General features: G+C 38.2%; 1 long non-coding RNA gene across 2 annotated transcripts; it reads left to right on the forward strand.

The window, feature by feature from the left end:
* Nucleotides 1-744: 744 nt before the first annotated feature.
* On the forward strand, nucleotides 745-26430 carry LOC125692444 (uncharacterized). Of its 2 annotated transcripts, none has more exons than XR_007376663.1 (7): nucleotides 745-804; nucleotides 4422-4549; nucleotides 6379-6416; nucleotides 13581-13692; nucleotides 23274-23475; nucleotides 23988-24388; nucleotides 24883-26430. It is a non-coding gene; the product is annotated as an uncharacterized LOC125692444 (long non-coding RNA). The 2 variants fall into 2 exon arrangements; XR_007376664.1 differs by having other exon boundaries at nucleotides 24951-26430.
* Nucleotides 26431-26460: the final 30 nt, after the last annotated feature.

Below are 26460 nucleotides of genomic sequence, written 5' to 3' on the forward strand. Positions count from 1 at the left end.
GGTATGAGAACTGGATGATCAGCTTAACCTTAAAGATGCCTGAACTGTCGACTTTAAAAGTCTGGTTTCTGAGGCAAACAAGGAAATATCAGATAATTCTACCTACATCTTGGTTAGTTAGGTGCAGATTTTTATTATTGCTAGAAATTGCACCATGTAATGTCTTTTATCAATTTAGCTTTACCTATCCTATCAATAGGGCTACCTTAAAAACAGTTTGACATTTGGGCTTCCCAGTATTTCAGAGTGGTGAACTGTAACAAGATACTTGCTTTGAATTTCCAGAACAATTTCAATTCTTCATGCCCAATTTATACTCATTTGTTCTTGTGCCACGTTGCCCTTAATATGAAATAGCATCTCTCTGTTTTTGCTGCTTTACTCCTTGATATGTCTGTAGAGGGCAATCATATCCAACCTTGGACTTCATGTTTGGTAGGCTGAAAGCCTCGTTATTCCCTCCTGTACTACTTATTTATCTGTCAGTACTATAGCCCTTCTCTGTCTATGTGGCAGTGGTGATCAGAAGCTTTTGCAAAATCCAAAAGTCCTTTGAGCCTTAATGGGTGGCAGAAATGCTCCTTTCACTCTGCAGATGTTGAGGAACCCCTGATCAGTAGAAAACTGTCCTCTTTGAATGTGGTGTTGGGGCCTTGCACTGGGTGGTGCAACTCAGCAACAGAAATACTACTTAACAGAAATATTATAATATTTTAATTAATATTAAATGTTATTTACAGAAATACTATTTAACCACACCCAGAAAAAAGGTGACCTCTGGAAAATGTGCCTTGGGAAATGAAGGTAATGGTCTTTAGCAAGAGATCTTTGAAGTAATTTTCAACAGAGTTTAAACTAAATTTAGAGTGATCTATGCTTATATAAATATTATACAATTCCACTCTACGCAGTATGTGTGTCCAATTAAGAATATTTGGACTCCTCGTTGTAAGTGAAAATTTTGTCACAGATTAAGATAAGATCGTGTATTTTTTTGGCAATCCAATATGAACTCATTTACAGCTTCTTTGAGACAGCAGATGCTCTCATCATTTCACCACTCCGTAACTCTCATCTGTCAGTGTGACCAAATTAATTCTGAAGATCACTTTGAAGATCACATGCTTATCCAGAGATTATGCATGGTGGTGTTCCAGACAAATTCAGAGAGTACAGTGCAAGAATGTCACTGCAGTTGTAGAATAACACTCAATAAACCTATCTGAATGTGATTTTCCATATTTAATTTTTTAAAGAGTAGCACAGATTATGCATAAAATTTTCAAAATTAAGCCCTTTAAAATGTCTCTTGTAATATGTTAATGTTTAATAATACATCAGTGCACTCTGTAAATGTTGTGAGTTTTTTTTTATTTGTAAACCAGAGAGGACAAATTGGGAAAATACCTCTATTTCAAATTACTTAACATGGATGTGAGTCAATTTTGCTTCTATTAAAAACAACAAAACAAAAGAAGTCAAAACCCATGAAAAATTGAAAAGAGGCCATTAAGTGTTAAGTATTTATGTTTATAAAATCAAAGGTTTATAACTTTCCATCAAGAAACACAGCCTCTCAAGGCCATGTTACTGAACAGTCAGATATGCAGCGTGATATAAAGTCAAAGGTGTATCTGCTTAAATTTAAATGTAAGAAAATTTTGATTGCAATGACATCTCACTATCTGTGAGCATTTGCTCCTGTCATTTAAGAAATACGTTGTAATTCAGGAATAATGTACTGTAATTGGGATTTATATGTTGACCACATAGTGCCTTGTGCCACAGTCCATTTGATTTTGCAGTTCCTTGTAGACAGGCTTAGAATGGTTTCTGAAATTTCTAGTCAGCTGAAGGAAATGATGCTACTATATGCTTTGAAGTTACTGAAGAATAATGCAAGTAGATTTGGAAAATGCTAGGAAGTTTGGTGCATCTGTGCTTGTTTTATGTTTTTAATAGCAAAACCAATTTTGAAATACATATGCAAAATATGCACATCCAAATGAAATAAAATTCATGAGAGAAATCAGATATATTGATGAAGAACTGTTTAATGATAAAGGTTTATGTTGGGAATATGAGAAATACTCTAGAAATGTTATAGGAAGTGGAAAAATAAGATTTTATATTTACATTTTATTAAAATGAATCAGCGTATAAAATTGTGTAATTGCAAAATATAAAAGAAAATATACTGTTTTCAACAGTATGTTTAGCCTTGTTCACAGACATACTGTTATATCAACAAATGACTATGGAATTCATGACTTTTTATTCTTCTATTCCTCATATTTATTAGGATATTACTTTCAGAAGTGAAACCATAAATGTTTTCTTTCCCTATTCATAGACACCTCTTTTTCATTCAGTAGCTACACAGCCATTTAAACAATGAAATGCCCAATACCTGCAGTGCGTAGATGAGTATGTGCAATCAAGTATGCACTATGCATTATAATTTACCTAACCATGCAACAAGCTGGCTTGGGATAAAGTTTGTATCAAATAGTGGTAAAGTGAAGATAAAGCATGTGATAGGAAAATGATCTCAAATGAAATAAAAAGGGTGTAACTGAAAGAAGAAAATCACATAAAATCACAGATTACTTGGATCTTTAAGTAGTAGGGTTCAGCCTGGAGAAAAGAAGGCTGAAGGGTGACTTCATTGCAGCCTTTCAGTACCTAAAGGGAGCCTACAAACAGGAGGGGAATCAACTCTTTGAAAGGGTAGATAACAGCAGGAGAGGGTTTGAAGTTGAGGGAGGGAAGATTTAGGTTGGATGTCAGGGAGAAGTTCTTTACCATGAGAGTGGGTGAAGTGCTGGAACAGTTGCCCAGAGAGGCTGTGGATGCCCCGTCCTTGGAGGTGGCATCAAGGCCAGGTTGGATTGGTCCCTGGGCAGCCTGGTCTGGTATTAAATGGGGAGGTTGGTGAGCCTGCCTGGGTTGGAGATTAATGATCCTTGAGGTCCCTTCCAACTTAGGTCATTCTGTGATTTTGTGATTCACCAAGGGAAGGTTGTGTTTGACCAATCAGGTAGTCTTTTATGACAGAGTGATTGCGTTGGTGGATAAAGGGAATGCAACTTATTTAATCCCCATGGACTTCTGCAAGGCCTTTGACATGGTCCTCCACCACATCCATATCTCTTAATTGGAGATAAATAGATTTGAAGGGTGGCCTATTTGGTGGACAAGGAATTGGTTGGAAGGTTGCACCTAAAGGTAGTGGTCAATGGCTCTAGTACCAGGTAGAGCCTGGTAACAAGATGTGTCCCCCAGAGGTATGTCTTGGAACTGGTACTCTTTAACATTTTTATCACTGACATAGATGATGGGATTGAGTGCAGCCTCAGTAAGTTTGCTGATGACACCAAGCTGAGCAGTACAGTGGATGAATCACAAGGAAGGGATGCCATACAGAGGGACCTTGATAAACTCAAAAGGTGGGCCCTTGTGAACCTAATGAGGTTCAGCAAAATAGAGTGAAAGGTCCTCACTCGGATCAAGATAATCCCAGATATGTATACAAACTGGGAGAAGACCTCATTGAGAGTAGCCTTGCTGAGAAGGACTTATGGGTCCTGGTTGATGAAAAACTGAACATGAGCCAGCAGTATGTGCTTGCAGGCTGGAAGGGCAACAGTATCCTGGGCTCCATCAAAAGAGAGGTGGCCAGCAGGGCAAGAAAGGTGATTGTCTCCTTTTACTCTGCCCTTGTGAGGTCCCAGCAGGAGCACTGTGTCCAAGTCTGAGGCCCCCAACACAGGAAAGATGTGAAGCATTTGCAGAGGGTCCTGAGGTGGGCCACAAAGGTGATCCAAGGGTGGGAGCTTCTCTCCTGTGAAGACAGGATGAAGGAACTGGACTTCTTTAGCCTGGGAAAGAGAAGTCTGTGGGGAGGCCTCATTATGGCCTTACAGTATTAAAAGGAAAAAATCAACTTTTTTCATGGGTAAATAGTGATAGGACGAGGGGCAATGGTTTTAAACTAAAGGGAGATTTAGACTAGACGTCAAGAGGAAGATTTTTTTTTACTGAGGGAGTGGTGAGGTGCTGGAAGAAGTTGCCTAGAGAGGCTGTGGATGTGCTGTCCCTGGAGGTGTTTAATGCCAGGTTGGATGGAGACCTGGGCAATCTGATCTAATACGTGATTTAGCAGATGGCTACTCTGCCTATGGCAGGAGGATTGGAACTTGAGGTCCTTTCCAAACTAGCCCTTCCATTATTCTATGATTTTATGATTTATTTCTGACCAAATATGCTTCTGTAATGTCACTGTTATTTTCTAGATAATTCTTATTTCCTTTATGTCTTAGGCAACGCCGAATTGGTTTAGACTATTGGTCTTTCTAGTCCAGTATTTTCCTGATTAATCTAAAATAGTTTGCAATTTTTTTTTCTTGTTATGCCTCTAGGTCTTAAACTGACTTTTATGGTAAAAATGCAGACCAGAAGTTCCCAAGCATTTCCAGGATACCAGTGCATATGTTTTTATTGTGACTGGTATACATGATGAAAAGAACACTCTTTACCCATCACCTTTGTAAGTAAAATAATTCCAGTATTGATGTGCATTTTTCTATCCCTTTGATCATGTCTCTGAAGCTTCCTTAGAGACTTGAACTCCCTTTTCTAAACTGCTCGTTCTTGTAGCAATGAGCTCTGCACACATTATTTTGGAGGAGATGACATTTTAGATGGATATACGGTCAGTTCTTGACTGTAATGGCACATTGAGCAATTGATGTTTTTTCATTCCTTTCCTTTCTTGTCAAGTAGCTCAGTAGGCAGAAAGTAACTTCCTCCAGATCCAGTGTTTTAGTACCAACTAGTAATTGAAACGAGATATGATCGTGCTTCTCGATTACTTTCTTGTTCCATATCTGTGTTGCATTCAATTACAGTTGTCTTTAAAGGTTTCTATGGCAGCTAGAAAAAATATCTCCTCCTTTGGTATGTGATTTGCTTTGTGGATAAGTGCTGGGATGAAAGCTGCTGTAAAGGCTTGCCTTGCTCTTTTGAAGGAGTGGACCTACACTGGGGATAAGGCAAGGACAGACACCAGGGATGGCATCTCTATGTCACTGTATGAGATGTCATCTCTATCACACCGTAAAACTCTTTAGTGTCTGAAGCCAGGTGGTATAACCATCCTTTTGCCCTGGATTAAATTTACGGCCAGATTCAGGATCAAGAAAGGAATTTTACCTTGTGTTGGACTGTTTTAGTCTTCTGTAATGTATTATATGAACTTATTTCCATTTTGCTGTAGGATATGCAGAAATAAGCAGTATCCTTAATCACTGCAGACTTCTTTCTCTGGCATATTTTCATTTTAGAGGCTTTTGTTCTCCTATATGAAAGAGCCTATTCTATGATCAGATGCTGAGTCATGTTTTGTGCAATGAGGGGTATTTTACAGCTTGTAGACTGGACACTGGGGAGTCCCAAATTAATAGCTCTATGTCACCTGCATATTTGATTATACCAGCTCTGTATCTCATTAACTTAGGAAGTGGACATAAATGACTACTGCTTTGTAGACTGAATTCCTAAGTGTGTCTGGAAGGTGAAAGGATGGAGAGAAGATATACGTAAAAGAAGAGTGGGAGGGAATGTGAGCATAACTCTGTATCCTGACCTGAATTTTTGCAGGATGTAAGCTTTAACAAGGAGGGTGACTTCCAAGTCTATGTATGGATTCTACTTCAAGTACTCAGAACAGAGCCTGAAATTTGTCCCTCCCTCTGGCCCACATTCTATGGAATATCTTTGTCAATGTCTTGTTCACTGACTTTAGGGGTTGCCTTCCAATTGTAGTCTTTGATTTTTGTATTTTTGACACTCTTATTTTATTAATTTAATTTTGGAGGTCTAGATTTTGTCAAGAGGAGCAAGAAAGTAAAATCAGATGATTCAGCGCCGTGCTGTTTAAATCCATCTTAGGTGTGGATTTAAGATCTGTCTCAAATATTAAGGGTCTCCATAATAATGAATTCTTCAGGAATATTCAGAACTGGGGGAAAAAAAAGAAAAAAACAAAGAAAATGTATATGCAGCCCAGGTTTCTCTACCTCACTCAGCAACAGAAATCAGAGCAAACTATTACAGTGTAAGCAAGGTATTTAGTTCAAAATGGACCTAGAAATTTGAAGTTAAGTGAAAGCGAATTGCATATTTCAGGCTTCTGTACTTTAAGAGATTAGTTACAGGTGTTTTCATGTAATTACTTCATTCCTCTTTAATATTTTATGATGTAGGTGACCTTGGGAAATACATCTTTTTTTTTAATGTAACAATAGTACGTATTTTAAAGATGCTGCAAAAATTTTATTTCCCATCTGTTTATTTCTATACTTTTGGACTGAGAAGCAAAGCTGCTGAGCATGATGAATACTCACACAAACCAGGTAATAAAGCAATTCTATTTTTTTACATTTCTCTTTTAACTTTGTTTCATTCTGAAGTATTAAACAGGTCATGAATTCTAAAATTTAACCTTCTGTAAGTGTTAGTAATGAGACAGTGCAGTAGAGAGGCATAGCCTCTTCCCACGAGATTTTACTTTGTTTATGAATCAAGTCAGATTCATAAACAAGTCACAAGTGTCAAGTGTGGAATCTAAGATGTGGAATCTAAGGCATGAAATTTTTAGCTGATGCCAGCTGGCATAGTTCCATTAAAACCAAAGGAAATATACCAGCTTTCACTACCCTACCAGCTTGAGACTCATTCCCAGTGGAAATAACATAGTTAATGTCAGTGTTTCAATCATGAGCCTTTTAGATCAAAATGTTGATATGACAAGGACAGAAGCTAGCTTTCAAATGCTGAGACAATTTGATATATTATTTTTCAGATTTGATACAATCTGTAGGTTCATTCTCTGTCATTCACTATTGCTTTGACTTAGATTCGTATTTGAGCTTAGCAGAAAGTAGGTGAATAATACAAAGTTCCTAGTGACAGTACTAAATTGTGGGCTGTTGCATAGCATTAGGATGAAATCTGGCGTTCCTTAAAGACTAAGGCAGAGAAAGGAAAAATCGAATCTTTTCCCCTTCATTCCTCGTATTGAATTGTACTGCTGAGTTCTTGTCAGCAATATGACTATTGACTGATGATTTAACCACTGAGTTTAGTAAAACCATTTAAGCTGATAATATGCATGTCACCTTCTGTCATTTTACTTAAAGGTAGGTGTGGAATGCCATTTCCCAAACTGAACGTGACAAGAGCAAGTCAAATGCATACATGACAGTGCATAAATAGACATGGAAAGAAAGGGGACCAGCTTTGGATTTTTCTGGAACAACTTTGAGATTTTTCTAAATTTCTGCTACAAGCTCAGGAAGGTCCCAGTCAAACAAAAACTGGAATCTTACTGTAAAGTAATTGTTCTGCACGTTAGTATGGAACTTTCTATGTTCAAGTTTTAGGCCATTGCTCCTTGACCTATCAGTGCACAACACCAAGAAGAGTCTGGCCTCATTCATTTGCCTCCCACCTCCCTTTAGATGTTTTACAAACATTTATCAGATTCTCTCTCAGTCTTCTTTTTCCCAGGCTGAACAGATTCAGGTTACTCAGCCTTTCAAATCTCATGTCTATGTCAGTAAATTACATAGGTTGCTCTGAAAGTAAAGCCTCCTATTTATTTCCATGGAAATTACAACTGATACAAGTAGCACAATAACACAACTTGATAGAGCAAATAATCAGATCTTGTTTAGCAACGTAGTTACCACCATTAGCTATTCATTTTCATTAGCAATGAGCAAGAGCCTTCATGCTATGCTTGTAAAAATCTGCACCAGCAGAGGTGATCCACTGTTGTTACCTCCATTGTTGAAATGCACCACCTCATGGTGCTCATAGCCACTGTTTGGTCTCCATCAACATTTAGCCAGCGTGAACGAATGCCAACGGGTGCCATTTTTTCTGTGTGGAAGAATTAAATTCCACATCTTTACTCCATATGCACTCCCAGGTCAGACTCACTTTTGTCAGACTGCCATCTGTCGCACAGCAACAAATCGTAATAGAAGGCTTGTGGGAAGGTTCAACCTCTACTGCCATATCACTGACATCCACCTTTGATATCATGGGCCAACGTAACGTGTGTCTGAAAATAAATTATCCAGTATTATCCATTATCCAATTAGCAACGCCATTCCTAGAATATCATTTGATATAATCAGGATACATAGCATAATATTCCTTCGGTTGGTTTTCATCCCGTTCAATTGCCAGTCCCAGGATAAACTCGTTTATCAGCTCCTATGCACTTGCTGCCCTGCCCAAATGTGCAGGAATTTGCTAAGCATCTCTGCCATGGTCACATGAAATCCTTTACACCTGTGTCATTGTGTAGTACCACAAATTCTCTTGCTGATTTATTTCCATATATATATTTTTAAATATTCCTATTAGCTTGAGCATTCTTCTTAAGAAGTTTTTCATACTCTGTTTTTCATCCTCTTAGTGTCTGCCTTACGTTTCATCTGTCATTTTTTGTGAACTTTCCTGATTTCTGTATTTGTACAAGCTTTACATTCTTTAAATGCTGGTCTCTCTCTTTTCCCTTTCTTCAAGAAAAAACACTCATTAGAAAATTTCAAAGCTGATACAGCTCCAAGAAACATTTTGCTCTGCTAAAAATAGTTATGTTAGAAGCCATACAAGAAATTTGAAAAGGATTTCTGATGTCTATGAGTCTGCAGCCTGTACCTATTCTGAGAAAACATTACCTACAGCTCTTCTAGAGTGACTCTGGTAATTAAAGAGCAGAGTCATCCAAGTTCTGCTAAGACTTTCTTCAGGTTAGGCAAGCCATGGTTCAGTGTATAATAGTGGCAATTTACCAAGTATCTAGTTACGCTCTTGTAAATGTTCCTTTTAGGGTAGTCTTCAGAGATTCAACATCTCATTTTTATTTCAATCCTGCTGGACAAGAAGCAACTCATGCATAATAACTACCAGTTTCATAAAACTAATGAATTCATACTGCTTGTAAATAATAATTGCGTATCAAATTGAAAAAATGCAGCAGGAGGTTAACAACTTGTAAAAGCACTGACCATATTCCTGAAAGAGATATAATTTGGTTTTATCAGCAACGTTTTCAAATGACTTTTTAATTCTACTCCTTTCAGACGAGATAGCAAAATAAAGGCTAAAAACAAAGTTGTTCACAACTACTTTTCAGTTAAAAAAAATAATTTTTTTTAAGCTTTGGGTACTTGTAGGATTGCTGGGATTAGAAGCGTAAGAATAAAATATCTAGTAATTACTCCACTTACATGATCTCTGCCAATGAGAATAAATAGATTTCTCTTGAACTCTTCATTTCATTTCTCTTCATTCAGCTGCTTTATTTTGTTGCTTTTGATGATATTTAGAGTGAAGTAGATGAGAAGGAAACAAAGAGAAATGGAAATCAATAGAGTGAAGTAAGAGTTGCATATAAAGGTTAATACTATTTTGAGATGTAGGTTTCAACTTGGCTCTATTTCAAAGTAATGATCTCTATGATCTACTGAAATAAATAATCTAAAGTCACATTCGTGCAAACATGAAGTCCCTTATTATGATTATCATAATTTATCTGGCTTATCTGATTGATTTGGACGTTGGTCAGTTCCCATGATAAAGGAAAAAAAAAATTTTGTGGCTTTCATTTGTGGCTACTTCTATGTTCATTTTGTGCCTGTAGCAATTTAGTGTTTTCTGGAGCAATCCTCAAACTCTTGTATGTAATTATCCAAACACTTGGCTAACTTTATCATCTGAAAAAGTGATACAGGTTAGTACAAATGGTCTCTCTCTTCTGAGGATATGAGACAAACTATAAATTGAAAGTTGGACTATGAAATTGCATTTTTCTTTTAAAGTAACCAGAAATGTGAGATGTTAAAATTCATATAATCATTGTATTTAATTTTAAATCCAATAAATAATTATAAATAAATAATTTTTTAGAAAAATGCTGCCATTGATAAGTGATCCAGAATAACAAGTTATAATTTTAACATTTCTGAAGTTTAAATTTGATGAAAAAATTAAGAGAAAAACATTTCACTTGAATTTCATCTTGAAATCTGATTGTTCTGCATACGTATTAATATGAAAATCTAACATCTTCAATTTTGTTTTTCTTTTTTGTCATGAAAAACCTACTCTAGACATTATTTTATAGGAAGATTTAGGTACTTTTCCACTCAGGAAAAACATAATCTTGCGCCTACAGATAAGCAGCTTCCCACATAAATAATTTCATCTCATAAAATGAGAGACAAAGTTGAAAACCCTGTATTCTTATCCTATAGTCTAGTAGAAATGCTATTGTATCCTAGTAAATGGTTAAATAAAAGTAAATGACTTCATCTAAGGACTTCCGAAATTAAGAGCTTTCATCAGATTCCTCCCCTGCCACTTCATGATGACTTGGAAACATAAAATGCTTTTTCCACACAGTAAAACCAGTGGGTCAGTGTCATCTACTTGCTGGGAAAAGTCCTTAAAAGAAGGCCAGAATGATCATTGTAGTTTATTATTATTTTTTAATAATATGTATTTTTCTGAAAAGGAAAATGACAAAATTTGAAAGTAATTAGATGATAATGATCAGACATAGAGCGTTTTCTTCTTTAAAGGATATTACTATCACCATTTCATTATTAGGGAAAAATGTGGTGATTTACTGAAGGTTATTCTGAAAGTTAGTGATAGTCTTACAAAGGGAATCCAAGCTGTGCAGCCTGCATGAATCACAATGAGTAAGGGAAAAGCAACAGGAATTTGGAGTATCTCATCATTTCTGTTTTTCTTTCAGCCTTAAGTGTGTTATTAGAAATACTACATACAAATCTGATGCCCTTCCCAGTGGAGTTTAAACTCTTAGAATAGGATAATGCAACTGAAAGCAGTCAGCCCCTTTGGTATTTTTTGTCAGTTCCTCAGGTGTCTTTTTAGAAAGATTGAGGCATAAACTGGCACATGATACTCTCCTTCCTAGGAGGACTTCACCTAGGAGAGCATCATGATGAAAACATGATATGTTTTTCCTTTAGACAGAAAGTGACAGGACAATGCTGCCTTATTTCTAGGAATGTCTGAGTTTGAATTTTTGTTTGACGGCCAAATCAATACAATCCGTTTTGTTAGACTAAGTTAACATACTCCTTGAGAAAGTGCTATTGCGTTTTGAGATGAGTCCTCAGAAATGCACCATCAAGGAAACACACCTACTGTGGAAATCAGCAATGAATGCAGAAAACAGATACTTTTGAAGTTCCAGAGGTATTTTAAACAAACTAACATCAGAAAAAAGAATTCCTTGGAAACTCAAGAGTGGACAAGAACCCATCTTAAAAGTCGTGTCTATGTAAATCCTGCCTACAGGCATCTGGATTTCTAAGGCTACAAAGGACAAGATTTTCCAGTAGGATGAAATGATGATTGTAATAAGTCCTTGGACAGGGAAATTAACACCATGAATAAATTTCAGAGAAGCATCTAGAATGAGAAGATAAAGGGGAATAAAATGGATTATATATGCTAATTCACTTGCTTTCCTACCTTAACATTTTTATCCGCTATCTCTGCATTTGCAATTCCTGAAACCACTGAATATTTACCTGGATGGGCTAATCCTGAAAGTATAGACAAGATTCACCAGAGGAGAGGCTGTCTTTTGTGTCTACTTCTATAAAAGCATTCTCTTCCTGCCACTGTTCCCCTTCTCCCCACCAATATCTGCTGCTCTGGAAGCTTTGTGTGCATTTCAGGGCTGCTCACTTTGTTTTGCCTACTTCACATGGTCAGGATATGACTGCTGCATACATGCAAATCCTTTCCATGTTTTCTGCAAAGAATGTAGTCAGGTAATGGGTACTCAGTTTTACTAGCACTGGTCTGCAGGATTGCTGTCAGCTGGGTCAGAAGCAATTGGGCCAGTCTTTGTGTTACAGTGGACTATAGCAGAGGAGCCAAAGAGAGCTTCTAATTAATAACCGTAGAAAAGCTTGATCTTTGGCCAGTGTCAAGACCATACCTCAAATATAAACCTGCAATACTAAGGTGATTTTGAGAAGTTGTTTCTGTAGTAAAATAAAGCAACCTTTTGTCACTGATTCTTTGAAATAGACTTGGGAAAAGCATAGATAGAGGTGGAAGCGTTCTGGCTGACAGAGCTATGCAGAGGATTTGTATATTTTGGGTCCATGAATATCAATATTAGTAGGACAGCTCTATCCAAATCTCACAGGGTTGAGCATGATCTTGATCTATGGTGTATTAATACAACAGCTCTAAGGCAGGAGAACAGTGGTATTGTAGAGAGGTGAATTAAGGCAGTGTAAGGGAAGCTATGTAGCTTGTTATATTCTGATCCAAAATTAAGAATACTCTGCATGACTTTTGTATCTAGCTAATTGGTGATAATCAACAAGCCATGAACAACAGCAGTGTCTGCTTACAGTGCATGAGTGCATGTGCTCATCTGCAATTCCTGTAACTGGGGCTGCTAGCCTTCTGATGCCTTGCAGCTAAGAATTTATGATACCATATGAAATCTAATGAAGTTCCTTCAGGACAGAGAGGTGATTGCTCTTACAAAAAATGTAGGTGCTAATGTAACACCAGAGTTTGCTTGAAATGTATCAGGCTAGTGTTATGGCATGTGTCTGTATCATACAGATACATAAAGACAGGGCATGCACCAGGATGTGCAATTTCTGGAAATATTTCATTAAAATGTGATTGTCCTTCATAGTATTCTGTATCTATTGGCAGACTGATGTGAAATCAGGTGGGAATATTACTGGGTCCTGTGGCAATAGTAAAAAGAAGGAACAGCTAAGGGACTCATCAGTAATGACTATGATGAGCTAAAATAGAAGCTCAGGCTTTGGGGATTAAAGATACCAAAACTATTGAGTTATTACTGAACTATGTCTTGAAAAACTGAGAGATCATCTTTCATTTATGTTAAAACGCTGTTTACATTATACTTTAAGATGTTGTGCAGTGTGACTGTAAAATAGAAAATAACTCATAAAACATTAATTCTAAAATATACATTTCTGTTACTTGGGTAAAGAAAAAATCTGGTTATTCAGGAAGTGGAAAGTGGGGTGAAAATATAACTTACACAATGAGAGCTAATGACTGAAGTTATTCAATGGACTGATTTTTATGACTCGGTAATAAACCTTTTAAAGCAGAGGCTTATAGTACAAGTTCTGATGCTATCTTAAACACCATAAGAATTCCTTTACTGGTACCAAACTTCTGGGATTTCTTTCTTTATTAAATAGCTACGCCTTTGGAAAAGAAACAGTACAGGTTATTAGAAGTACTGCAGCTGAGGAAAGGTAGATTTTTTTCTGTACTATTATAGGCATCAATTCTAAAAATTACTAAGTTTATAGCAACATACTGTAAATAACTATAATAAAAATTCTGATTTAGTTAAAACTTTTGAAGTGAGTTATGCTTAAAAAAAAAAAACAAAATAAACTTTAATTCTGCTAATTATTGATTTTTGCCTTCTTATGTTGTAATGCTATAAGGTGATGGAAAGTACCACAGTAACAGCGGGGGCAGCAAAGTGAAGTGTTTAGCTGCAGCAAATGAGGACACAGAAATGAAGGAAAGGAGCTGCTTACCTTTGGAAGGCCTCAGGTAAGCAGGGATCTCCAGCAAGAGATGCTCTTACTTCTGCTGCCAATCCTTAATGGAAGTCTGGAAGAGGTGGCTCCTGACTCCATCCCTTCCAGTCACTGCTTGCACCTGAGCTCCCACGGGTCAGCCTTGCTTTCCAACCAGTGCTCAATTACTGGCTCAGGCCATGACTTAGCATTTCCTTTACATATGTTAACAGAAGTTTACAATATATAAACAGTATAAACAGGAGGAGGTATGTCTGTTTACAAGGTGGATAGCATTAGGAAAAGGGGATTGGTTTTAAACTAAGAGAGGGGAAGTTTAGGCTGGATATTAGGAGGAGGTTTTTCCCCCAGAGGGTGGCGAGGCACTGGCACAGGTTGCCCAAGGAGGCTGTGGATGCCCCATCCCTGCAGGCATTCAAGGCCAGGCTGGATGTGGCTCTGGGCAGCCTGGGCTGCTGGTTGGTGACCCTGCACATAGCAGGGGGTTGGATCTGGATGAGCATTGCGGTCCTTTTCAACCTAGTCCATTCTATGATTCTTTGAATATTCTCTTTGCTAGTTCTCTCTATGGGGAACAGGGTAAAGAATTGGAAAAGTAACTGTATAAAGAACTCGTGTGTTGAGATAAAGACAGCACAGCAAATAAAGCAAAAGCTGTGTGTGCAAGCAGACCAAAGCCAGGAATTCAATTGCACTTTTCCGTTGGAAGGAAGATGTCTAGCCTCACCCAGGAGAACAGGATTCATCGTGCAGTGTTTTTCTGGAATGACAAATGCTGACATCCTAAATGTTCCCCCTCCTGCTCCTTTACCCCAGCTTTTATTGCTGAATACAATGCCATATGGTATGGGACATCCCTATGGCCTGTCTGTGTTCCTTCCCAACTCCTCGTGGACTTCATCCCCCCATTGGAAGGGCAGCACAAGCAGCAGAAACATTCTTGGGTCTGTACAGCACTGCTCAGCAACATCTATAACATCAGTGTGCTGTCACCACAATTTTGATCAAAAATCCAAAACATGTCATGGCATGAACCTCTGCAAAGAAAATTAACTTTATCCCTGCCAAAACCATGATGTGGTTAATTAGGTGAAGACCAGGCATTAAAATTTTGGTTTTATCTCCTGGAATGTCAGTTTATATTGCAGAATATATTGAGGATTTCCGCAATTATAGATGACTTGTTACAAATTGAAATAAGGAACTGATAATTTCTACTGCTTTTAAGGACTGATCCAAGATGAGGGGCACTCTAGAAAGAAGTATTCATAAATTGAAGAACACATTCAACTAGTTTGTAACAAAAAATAACGTAGTGGATTCACTCAGTTGTCGAAAATGTATTCCATTATGTATTGATCACCACATATTTGGCTCCTGTTTTTTTAATACTATTTTTATACCTTTTTACAAAGAAGACTAGTCCATTGTTTCATAACACTGTGTAGAGAAGATTTATATATGGTTATAAAGTTGGCTGTGGAAATCATATCACTTGAAATGTTTTTTCAGAGGAAAATCACATCAGGCTGGCAAACCTGTCTGCACTGGCTGATGAAGAATGAGGGCTTTATTTTTGGGCTATTAAACTAAAATTTATATTATTATTGCTGCTTAGATGATAATTCTGGGTCACCACTGAACTATTCCTTCTAGCAGAACTCCCAAGAGTACTTTATTTCTTGTAGTATTAAACAAGCAGGAGCCAAGTGAATTTTAAATCTGTAGGGTGTCAAAAATGAGAAACTAGATGAAGTTTTGGATGCAGATGCAAGGGAAAATAGTCACACATTTTAAAAATTTGAGAGCATTGCATTCTCAAATATACACGTGATTTGTCCTAGAGCAGTAGCTAGACATATAAAAGGATCTTTACAAGTTAGACTTGAGACATGATAAAATGTAGGAGATATTATTCAAGTTAGGTTTAAGATTTTGATTGTTGACAGAACACAGGAGTTGAGGACCAGTCTTTTTTTGGGTTTTTTTATTTGAGATTTTTACAAGGATAAGACCCACGTTCTGAGAAATAGGCTTTCTTGTCAGTTTTCATTCTCTTTCCATTCTACTGTACAAATGTTTTCACTCTTCATGGAAAATTTAGTTTGATCACATTAGTGTTCTACTGTTCTCTATTCATAAGTAGAGTTGGCTGCTTTACAGTTTGGTGAAATTCAAACAATTATATTCCGTAAATTGTGCGTGTTAGTGGAAAGCCAAAAGCAAAGCAGCTCAGGGCAATGAAAAGCATAACAAACTGGGAATTTATACCACTTCTAGCTAGCAAAGCAGAATTTGCTCTCAGGTTTGTTTCACAGGAAAAAAAAAGAGTAAAATAGCACATTTGGCTGATGGTAAAATGATTTTTACCATTTTCGGATGACAAAGACCCTTCACTTTGTTACTGAAAACTGGCAGATCAACTGAAGACTAATTCCATTTTGAAATAAATATTTTGCATCACAGTGAAACCATGCTGCTAATATTAGCCAAGCTGGCAAATAAACAGGAACTCCTTGTTTCATTGTTTTTACTTTTGTATTCCATCAATGGATTGTAAAGTACTGGAAATGAGCCAAAATCAAGGACTAATTTCCATTTAGTGGTATAATGAAGTAACAAACATGCTTTGATTCAGATTAAAAGCTTTTTCCCCTCCAAACTAAAAGAACTTCTATATCTGTCTGTAGCTTCAATGTTTTCACAAAAATAGCTGGTAGCTGCAATATTGTGTTAAAACAAAACAAACAAATGCCAAAAAGATAAATTCAGCACTCACTGCTTCCTGAAGCAGCCAATCTTTAGTGCTCAGAATCTTCAGAATGCATAGCTAAGCAAAACGAAATCCTCCATTCAGATCAGACACAAATCTTGGCCTTGATTTGTTCCACAACCAAGTTTAAACCAATATAAATAAAGGCACTTTCTGCTATCTCTATCCTCATCTCTACTGTTCCCTTTACTACTCATGCACAACTACTTGCAGTGTTTGCTGCACGGTATTACATAGTACCTATCCAATAGTCAAATTAACATTGTGTTCAATGTGGAAAGTGCAAAGTACGTAGAAGAAGCTTTTCTCCTTAAGTCTTAAAAGCAGCGGGCTAAATCCTGCACCCGGTGACCTCGCGTGAGCAGTGTTCATATGGTGTCCCCAAGAATAACTCAGTTATGTCTTTGATCAGGACCAAAGAGTGAATTAATTGGAAGAATGAAATAAGTCTTGGTAAGACTCGAGGATCAGTTAATATTTATGTAGTACTATATCTGAGGCTATTATAAGTTGCAGATTTTAACACCTAAGTTTCAAATTTTAAGAAAGGAATCCTTGAAAGTGTTTAAAATCTTCACAAATTAAAGCATCTAATCCTGGAGCTTTCAAATTCATAATGGCTTCTTTAATCTAATCTTTTTCAACAGCTAATTCTAAAGCAGCAATTAAATTCTTAGATCAACTTCAGTCCTTAGCTAAATGCCAGAACTGCTTACAAACAACTCATCCGTATAGTGCTATATTAAAGATTCACATTGAGTATTACGACAGTGTTCTGAGAACTGTTTTTGTTTGTTTGATCATTGTTTATATCTATCTTATATATATATTTATCTTTATATATCAATCTTTAATATATATAGATAGATAGATAGATGGAATGCGTATTCATCAGTTATGTTTGTATCACTATACAACTTCATTGGGCTTCTGGAAAAGCTAGATACTTGCTCTTAGCCATACTTCAGCCTCCAGAGTTCACTGAAGACACGGATTAATGATTTATCTATGAGCTCTAAACTACCTTAAAGGGTAATTTTCTTCTATTCTTTCCCAGCAGTAAACTTCGAATGATTTTACTTTTGCAGAATGGAAAGTAATATTGAGAATCTGTGAAAGTTTCCTGAAACATAAGATTTTTTGCTCTTAATTCTAACTAAACCGGAAGAAACTGAAGGATTTCTAAACACTGTTGAAGATATGGGATAGGGGAATCAACTCTTTGAAAGGGTAGATAACTGCAGGACAAGGGGAAATGGTTTGAAGTTGAGGGAGGAAAGATTTAGGTTGAATGTCAGAGGGAAATTCTTTACAGAGAGAGTGGGTGAGGTGCTGGAACAGCTGCCCAGAGAGGCTGTGGATGCCCCGTCCATCCCTGGAGGTGTTCAAGGCCAGGTTGGATGGGGCCCTGGGCAGCCTGGGCTGGTATTAAATGTGGTGGTTGGTGGCCCTGCCTGTGGCAGGGGGTTGGAGATTCATCTTCCTTGAGGTCTCTTCCAACCCTGGCCATTCTGTGATTCTGTGATATGCTGGAGGTGATCCAATGTAGAAATCCAGAAGAACTCAACTGTTATGCACGAAAAAAAGTGAATAAAGCAGAGATAAGCACTGACAATTTTTAGAAAATGTGGCCAAGTTTTATTTTCTGCCTTAAGATCTTTGAGATAAAGCTGGCACTCACTAGACAGAACAGAAAGCTCATCTGGATGGTAGACAGTTCAAGTACTGAACTGTGGTGTAGAACAGACTAATTTCACTTACATTTACCTGTGAACGACAGAAACTGTAAGAGATAAAGTATGCCTATCCAACAGCCTGTTACCTGCTCAAAATTATGTTGATGTCAAAACATTTTTACTAATGGACTTGCAGGAAAATTGCACCTACTGTACTCAGGTTTTATTTTGCTAACATAGTCTGTTTAGTCATACTTAGCTTCCTCGGAAGCCGTCTGAACAAATCACCGCTGAAGGGAGTAGGAGTACATGGAGGAGTTCTTGTTATCATCTGTGTTTGTTGATGATGGGAATGACAGGCAGTTGTGTATACTGGATTAGTTCATGTTGATTTGACAGGTAGCAGTGGGACGGAGTGTGGCTACACGCCATTTTCCCAAGTTTCATTGAGTCATGTTCTTATTTTTTTTCTGTCACTTTTGATGAAATACAAACAAACTGTACATTAGCTACCTGTGCACCGCCAGTGTATTTGTAATATAAATTCTCTGTAGTACAAGACCTCCTTCTACCAGAGATTGCCAGGGCTTTATTTGTGTGCATACATGTATCTGAAGAGGAAGAGGATGCACTTATTATCAGGTACTGTTCTTTTAAAAAGTACAAACCTGGCAAGTAATTTATCATATTGCTTGACAGCTATGCCTCTGCAGACCGCAGGGTGCACCCAAGCTGAGGTCTTTTCATGTCCTGCTCTGCTCCTCAGATTCTCATCTATTTCTTGAAAGTGCTGTGGGTTTCTGCTCTTAAATGCTAAAGAAAATAAAAATAAAAAAATAAAAATCAAGCAGAAATTAACATTATGTTTTCTCTGTCGCTCTGTATTAGCTTCCTCAGGAGAGCTTGGTCATGGGATCCTGAGATGCACTGACAAATAATGAATTATGATAAATTTATTATTCAAGGTATATCCATTTGGGCTCAGAAGCTGTAGATGATGCCCCTTATCGATCACCACCTTGTTTTGCAATAATAGAGCACTGAAACATGATAAAATTGTGAAATGAGTTCTGTGAATTTATACAGCCCAGATTTCCTCATAACCTTAATACTTAAAGGGGTTATCACTTGTATCTGGAGTGCACTGCACTCTGCTTTGAATATTGACGTAACTTTCTGAGGTGATGGGCAATAGAGCTGAGTGGAAAATAGAGATATTTATTCTTAAGAAGAATTGTTTCAGATTGTTTCTCTTTCTCTTTTTTATTAAAAAGTCACAATGTCTTCCAAGGTGATTCCTCATATAGTAACAACTACGGATGTGGAATTTTTCAGCTTACAGGAAATACCTCAGGAGAATTGCAATGCCCTGTGCCCTACACTGCAGGGCCACTGGGCTGTCTGAGAGCATCACGAACCAATTAGCCCAGGAGGTGGACATCTAAAGCAAGATGGCACCAAGGGCTCGCTTTGGATATTTCTCACTAAGACACTGTTCAGCTGACTTGCTTGGAAGTAACTGCTAAAGGCTACTCAGTCATGAGCTCTGCAATCCAGTTAATTAATACTTGTCAGAAGAACTTTACCCTGGATGCTTAATGTCAGGTTATTCTGACCTTTACAATAACACTTGCAGCTTAGATAACTACTTAATAGCACCCTGTCTCCTGACTGCTGACTTTCAGGAATAGGCACAGCGAGCTTCTGATACGCTTTTTTTTTGTTCCAAGACAGTCACCCTCTGTCCTGCTTTTACTTAAAGTATTTCATGTAGCCACAGTGCAGACATATATGGCTGTTTTCATGTTGCCCCTGTCCTTTTTCAAATAGTCAATTGTATTTTGCAAGCTCTACTGTGTACTTAAAATTTCACTGTCTTCCTTTAAACAAGTTTTCTGGCTGAAGTGATTTTTCTTGCTCATCGCAATATTTTCCCACTATAGCACATTATATTTCTAATTCAAACTAGTCCACTAAATATGCATTTAATAAGATCCACAATTTCTACTTTGCTCTTAGCTTTTAATACAAGCCATTCTGAGGATGTAGACATGCGGTTTGGGTTTCAGAGATGACTGTCCACAGAGCTCCCCTCTACCTTTTCTCAGACCCCGTGATGTTGCACAGTCAGGTAGCGGATAAGCAGAAGAAGCAGCAGCAAAGAGCTCCTTCAGCAACTCATATGTAAAAAAGCTGCCACAAAAATGGGGCTATCAAGATTACCAGGTTAGTTTCTACAACTACTTAGTCATTCTGCTCTGAGATTCACCATTGGTATCTGCACAGGCTTCTATGCAGACTTTCTCTCCGGGCTTCCTTACCTTTTGTTTGTGGTCAGGTTCCATTTTGGGATTAACTAGCCAAAAATGGAAATGCCTGGGGGGTTTCTGAAACTCTTCAGGCCACTTTTGCAGCACCATTCTGCCACTTCTGCTTGGAGTAGTGGGAGTGGGAAACAGCAGGAGCTCTGTCTTTCCAAACATTCTACAAAACAAGTTGAGCATGAGGCACTTGGTTTCTAGCACAGGGAAGCTGGCAGCTGGCAAGAGGTCTGACGATACTGCCTTAACATTTTGAAATCCCCCCAAACTGGTTACCACGATTTCAGCTCTGTTGAATCAGTTTTACCAGGGGAAACCTCTTCTGTCAGAAGATTTTCCACCTGACCTCACGATCAGAGCAGCAAAAACAGCACAAGTTGCAGTGACCTTTGAAAAAGTCATTGACTAAATGCTCATTTTCCACCTTAGCATATAGAAGATTGGGAGCATGTTTCAAGAGCAGAATGATACCCAAGTGCTTAATTGTCTTTCAATTTTATTTTTCCCTCAGAATGTCCTGAACTGAATGTCTGGTTCTGATGCTGCACACCTGAAATTGTTGTTTGGAAAATTCTCCCACACGCAGCTTGTACAAAGTTGCACTGAATTTTAAAGATTTAGAAGTTCTCTCTTTTTGCTTACAGCACTTTGAAATGCACGAATTACAATAGCTTAGAGAAATCATTTTATCCTTATTTAGATGTATGCATTACACTAAAATCACCCTCTTCAAATACTTTCTGATTTTCCCAGAGGCACATCTGACACTGTGCATCAAAAAATGAGGACTTTCTGCAGTGGTATCATAGCTATCTGCCTGCACAACTAACCAAACAATATTTTTTTCCAAATATAGAGATATTTATAAGGATCAGTGTTGTAAAAGCCTGCTTTAATAATAAGCAGGTAGAGTTTTAGCTGGAAAGAAGTTATAAGTGTTGACATTTTACAATTTCAGAAGAGATGGTAATTGCTTCTGAAAAAAAAAAGAGATAGCAGAAAATAAGAACATTGTTATCTGAAAGAAAAAATGAGCATTGTGTTTTGCTTTTGCTGTAATTTGCAGGCACACATATATGAGGAAAAATTATGAGAAACATACAGCAGAGACATTTTTGCCAGTTGTAGTTTATCTTACCTTATGATTAAATAACACAAATAAAACTAAATAAAAATTGCTGGTGCTAGAAAACAAAAAGCAGAAAATAAAAAAAAAATTAGGAAACTGAAACATAAAAAAGCTGAAAGCAGGACTGCAAGCTATCATTCGTGTGTTCCCTGTGCATCCCTGGATAATAAGGCAGCCAGTGCCCATGTTATGCTGCTGGCAACTGCACTTCCTTGACTATTTAACTCAATACCATGAAGAAAATGGTAATAAAACAAACCTCAACAGGAACTACAGAAATAGCAAGCAATCTGGTTCATGGTTCTACGTTCCCTACTGCATGAGGGATGCTTACCTTTTTCTGAATTCAGTCTCTGATACCAAATTAATGGGATGAAACACAGAAATTATAATCTGCCATTCTGTGTTGGTCATTTCCTGTTAATTCAAAAGCAATAGAATCATAGAACTGCCTGGGTTGAAAAGGACAATGCTCATCCAGTTCCACCCCCTGCTGTGTGCAGGGTCACCAATCAGCAGACCAGGCTGCCCAAATCCACATCCAGCCTGGCCTTGAATGCCTGCAGGGATGGGGCATCCACAGCCTCCTTGGGCAACCTGTTCCAGTGCCTCACTGCCCTCTGGGTGAAAAACTGCCTCCTAATATCCAACCTAAATCTCCTGCCTTGGTTTAAAACCATTTCCCTTGTCCTATCACTATCCACCATCATAAACAGCTATTTCCCCTCTCATTTATACACTGCCTTCAAGTACTGGAAGGCCACAATGAGGTCACAGAATCACAGAATTGTAGGGGTTGGAAGGGACCTCCAGAGATCATCATGTCCAACCCCTCTGCCAAAGCAGGTTCCCTACACGAGGTTGCACAAGTAGGTGCAAGTAAACCCCTGGGAGACACCACTGGTTACAGGTCTCCAGCCAGACTCTGCACCACCAATGATGACCCTCTGCGCTCTGCCAGTCAGCCAGTTCTCAACCCACCTCACTGTCCACTCGTCCATCCCACACTTCCTCAGATTTGTTATAAGGATGTCGTGGGAGACAGTATCAAATGCCTTTCTAAAATCAAGGTAGACTACATCTACCACTCTTCCCTGGAGCCTTGTCTTCTCCAAGCTAAACAATCCCAGTTCCCTCAACCTTTCCTCACAGCAGAGCTGCTCCAGCCATCTGACCATCTCAGTGCCCTCCTCTGGACCCGCTCCAAGTCCTTCCTGTGCTGGGGCCCCAGGCCTGGATGCAGTGCTGCAGATGGGGCCTCACAAGAGCCAAGTACAGGGGGACAGTGATCCCCCTCTCCGTGCTGGCCACCCCTTTTTAATGCAGCTCAGGATATAGTTAACCTTCCAGGCTGCAAGCAGAAAATGATATGTGTGCTTATGTGCATGTTCTACGTGTGTATGTATGCTGCTACAATTCTATTTCTAAAATGATAAAAATAAATGTGGAGTTTATAAAGAAACTGCAAAATGATTCCATCTTCTTTATTAGAAATAATCAGCAACGTATGTCAATGTAATGTGTGGCAGAAATTACACAAGGGGTGAGTCTGTAATAGGCTAGTCATAAATGAAGTGCCCATTTGGTTGTTTGCTTTTTAGGGAATGGCAGAGCGCACAGATACTTTTTCTCATTTCTGTTTTCACGTTTTTTCCTGAAAGTTTTTCTGTAACACTGAGTACCTACCCTATTTAGTATTTTATTTAGGACATCTGTATGGGAACTGCTGAGTCACGGCCTGAAGCTCTGATTGATCACCTGAGGCGAGCCATGAGTCAGCCAGAGGAGCACAGGTGAAGGCAATTCCTAGACCTATTTAAGAGCTGGCTACCAGTGGGGAAGGGTCTCTTTTGGAGATCTGCTCTGTTGGTGTTTTGTGAGTGAGCCCAGGATAGGGGTAAGTCTGCTATTAATTCTCTTTTGTTATCATAGTCTGCTTTGCCTCTCTTGTTTATTTTGTGTTTATAACATCCTAATATTCTTTGATTATACAGGCATCGTAGATATCGACATTGCAAATGCTTGTACTTAGTGTATATAACAAATATTGTTTACAAAAAAGATTTTTCTTATCATGTCTTGTAAGTAGCTCAGCAGGTAAATGCATGATATGCTGCCACTGTTTACTATCTTACATTTTATGTAGGCTGGCAAATATTTCTATGTTGCTGCATGTTTTTCAACAACTCGTTTGTCCCTAGCACTCGCACTTCTTTTTTTTGAAACAAAAATTTATCAGTATTTTTAGGGTGTTGGTGTTGGCATGTAAAAATACAATTCTGGTGGCAATTTAGAAAATATAAATTTAAATGTTGCCCTCTACAAAAACTCATGTAGTTCTCTTCAGATCAATCTTTTTCCTCTGTGTATGCACGTATATGTATCGTGTGCTTTTTTTTTTTCCTTTAGGTGTCCAGGTGGTTTGAGAAACTCCATAGTTTGGAAAGGCAAAAGACTCCAAAGTGTCAAAGTGACTCCTCAAGTATTCCTTGTCCTTTCTAGGTTGAGCAGTTTTAAGTACTCTGATAATACTTTTGTTGTGAAGACATGACAGTGAATGTATTTTAACTAGTTGTTCAGATGAACAGATGGGTAAACACCACTGAACGCAACCAAGACTTCTGAAACTGCATGCTATTTTATCTTTTTACATATCATACTGTTGAAACATTCATAAGCTCAGACTGCCTCATATGTAGCTCAACAGCTTTCTCAGGTGTATGTAACAACCCTTTGATTTTTAGCATGGATGTTTGTGTAACCCCAACACTTCAAATTGGAAAACAGCAGATTCAGAAATGCATCCTGAGGTGAGTCAGGGATAACTGTATTGAATATGTATCATAGTTTTTCTTTTATTTCAAAGGACATTACAGTCTTGTTTTCCAAAGATAGCTAGTTTAAAGGAAAAACAAAATTGAAAATCATGTGAGCTGGCTGCTTAAGGTTGAAGTAGTTACTTATTGATAATTAAAGACAATAAGCCTCATCCAGCAAGGAAGATTGTTAAATCCTCACTGAAAGTATTATGACTTCCTCTCATTAATTTATAGGCTAAGTTTGATCCTCTGTAATCCAAATTTAGTGTTAAAATGCTTTGTGTGGAATCCTGAAATCTAAGCCTTGCCTGCTGAAATATCATTTCAAATGTCACCTGTTATAAACTTCCAGTAATTCTATTTATTTTAAAAGTGTTCAATGGTATTGATTTTTGTTAGCCTTTCTGAAGAGTTAAGATGTGGATTTGTTAGAGGGCAATTTTACATTCATCTTTCTAAATAAATATCGTTCAATTTCTGTTTAGAAAAATAACATACTCCATTACAGCAAGAAATCCTCTAAAAAGCTCATCACAGGAATTGTGATTTTCAGGAAGAGGATCAGAAATACGCTTATTCAAGATGACAGTGTGAACAAGACCTTCTAGAAATGAAAGTTTTGTGAGAAGTACAGAAACAGCTTCATCAAAAACTACTACAAGATTGAGGAACATTGCATTGCATGTGGGACAAAATCTTCTTGCATCAACTGCTAGTGACAACCCTTCATCAGAGCTCTTTCTAGTGTAGTTATGTTGTTTGCTAATTTTTTTTTATCTATTATCTCTTGAATAAGTGAAAACTTCTACACGATACAGAGAAGTAAGAATTGGGGTGGAAAACAACATTCTCATGATCACCACTACCTGAAAATGAATTTATGTGTTTTTCCAGTTAACCCTACAGGCAGCTCAGCACCATATCATTGTTCAGTCACTCCTCCCACCCAGTGAGATGGTGAAGAGAATCAGAAGAAAAATCAGATAGAACACGTGGGTTGGGATAAAATACTATTTACTAAGACAAAAAAAAAAAAGTAAAATAGTAATATTAATGATAGCAATACATATTTATAAAACAAATAATGCACAACAGAATTGCTCACTAATTGCCAACTGATGGGCGGTCAGTCTATGAGCAGTACTTGCCCCTCAGCCAGCTTCCCACTGTGGATTTTATTGTTTTTTTTATTTATTTATTTTATTTGCAGAGTGACACATGGTATGGAATATCCCTTTGGCCAGCTGAGGTCAACTGTCCTTGTTCTGCCCCCTCCATCTCCTTGTATCTCCTCAGCCTTCCTCAGTGTCAGGAAAGTACAAGAAGCAGAAGCATTTCGGTCCCAGCAACCACAGGCAACCCTACAGCTTTGGGGAGGCAACTGGAAAGCTGCCTGATGGAAAGGGATGTTGGTGTACTGATGGACAAATGGCTGAATATGAGCCAGCAGTGTGCCCAGGTGACCAAGAAAGCCAATGGCATCCTGGCTTGGATCAGGAATTTGGAGTGGTGAGCAGGACCAGGGAAGTTAACCTGCCCCTGGACTCGGCACTGGTGAGGCCTCACCTCGAGTGCTGTGTTCAGTTTTGGGCACCTGCATACAGAAAGGACATGGAGGTGCTGGAGCAGGTCCAGAGAAGGGCAACAGGGCTGGGGAAGGGCTTGGAGAATATGGCCTGTGAGGAGAGACTGAAGGAACTGGGGCTGTTCAGTCTGGGGAAAGGAAGGCTGAGGGGAGACTTTGCTGCTCTCTTCAAATACCTGAAAGGTGATGCCACGGTTTATTATTTTTGTTATCAGTATTCCCCATCATAACATCACTTAAAACATGGAATTGAAGAGTTAATACTCCAGTTCAGTGGACTGACAACTTTGCAGACATCTCCCTAGTCTTCCTCTTTTGGGCCAGTGGTCCTGCGGGTCTGCTGTTCCTCCATCACAGACACGAATTGATCTAGATAACTCTGTGACAGCTGATTGCAACAAGAGCAGGGTTGGTCTCTTCTCACTGGTGACAGGTGACAGAATGAGGGGAAATGGCCTTAAATTGCACCAGGGTAAGT

The sequence above is a fragment of the Lagopus muta genome, chromosome 4 (genome assembly GCF_023343835.1).
Source record: "Lagopus muta isolate bLagMut1 chromosome 4, bLagMut1 primary, whole genome shotgun sequence".
In the NCBI taxonomy this organism is placed as follows: Eukaryota; Metazoa; Chordata; class Aves; order Galliformes; family Phasianidae; genus Lagopus; species Lagopus muta.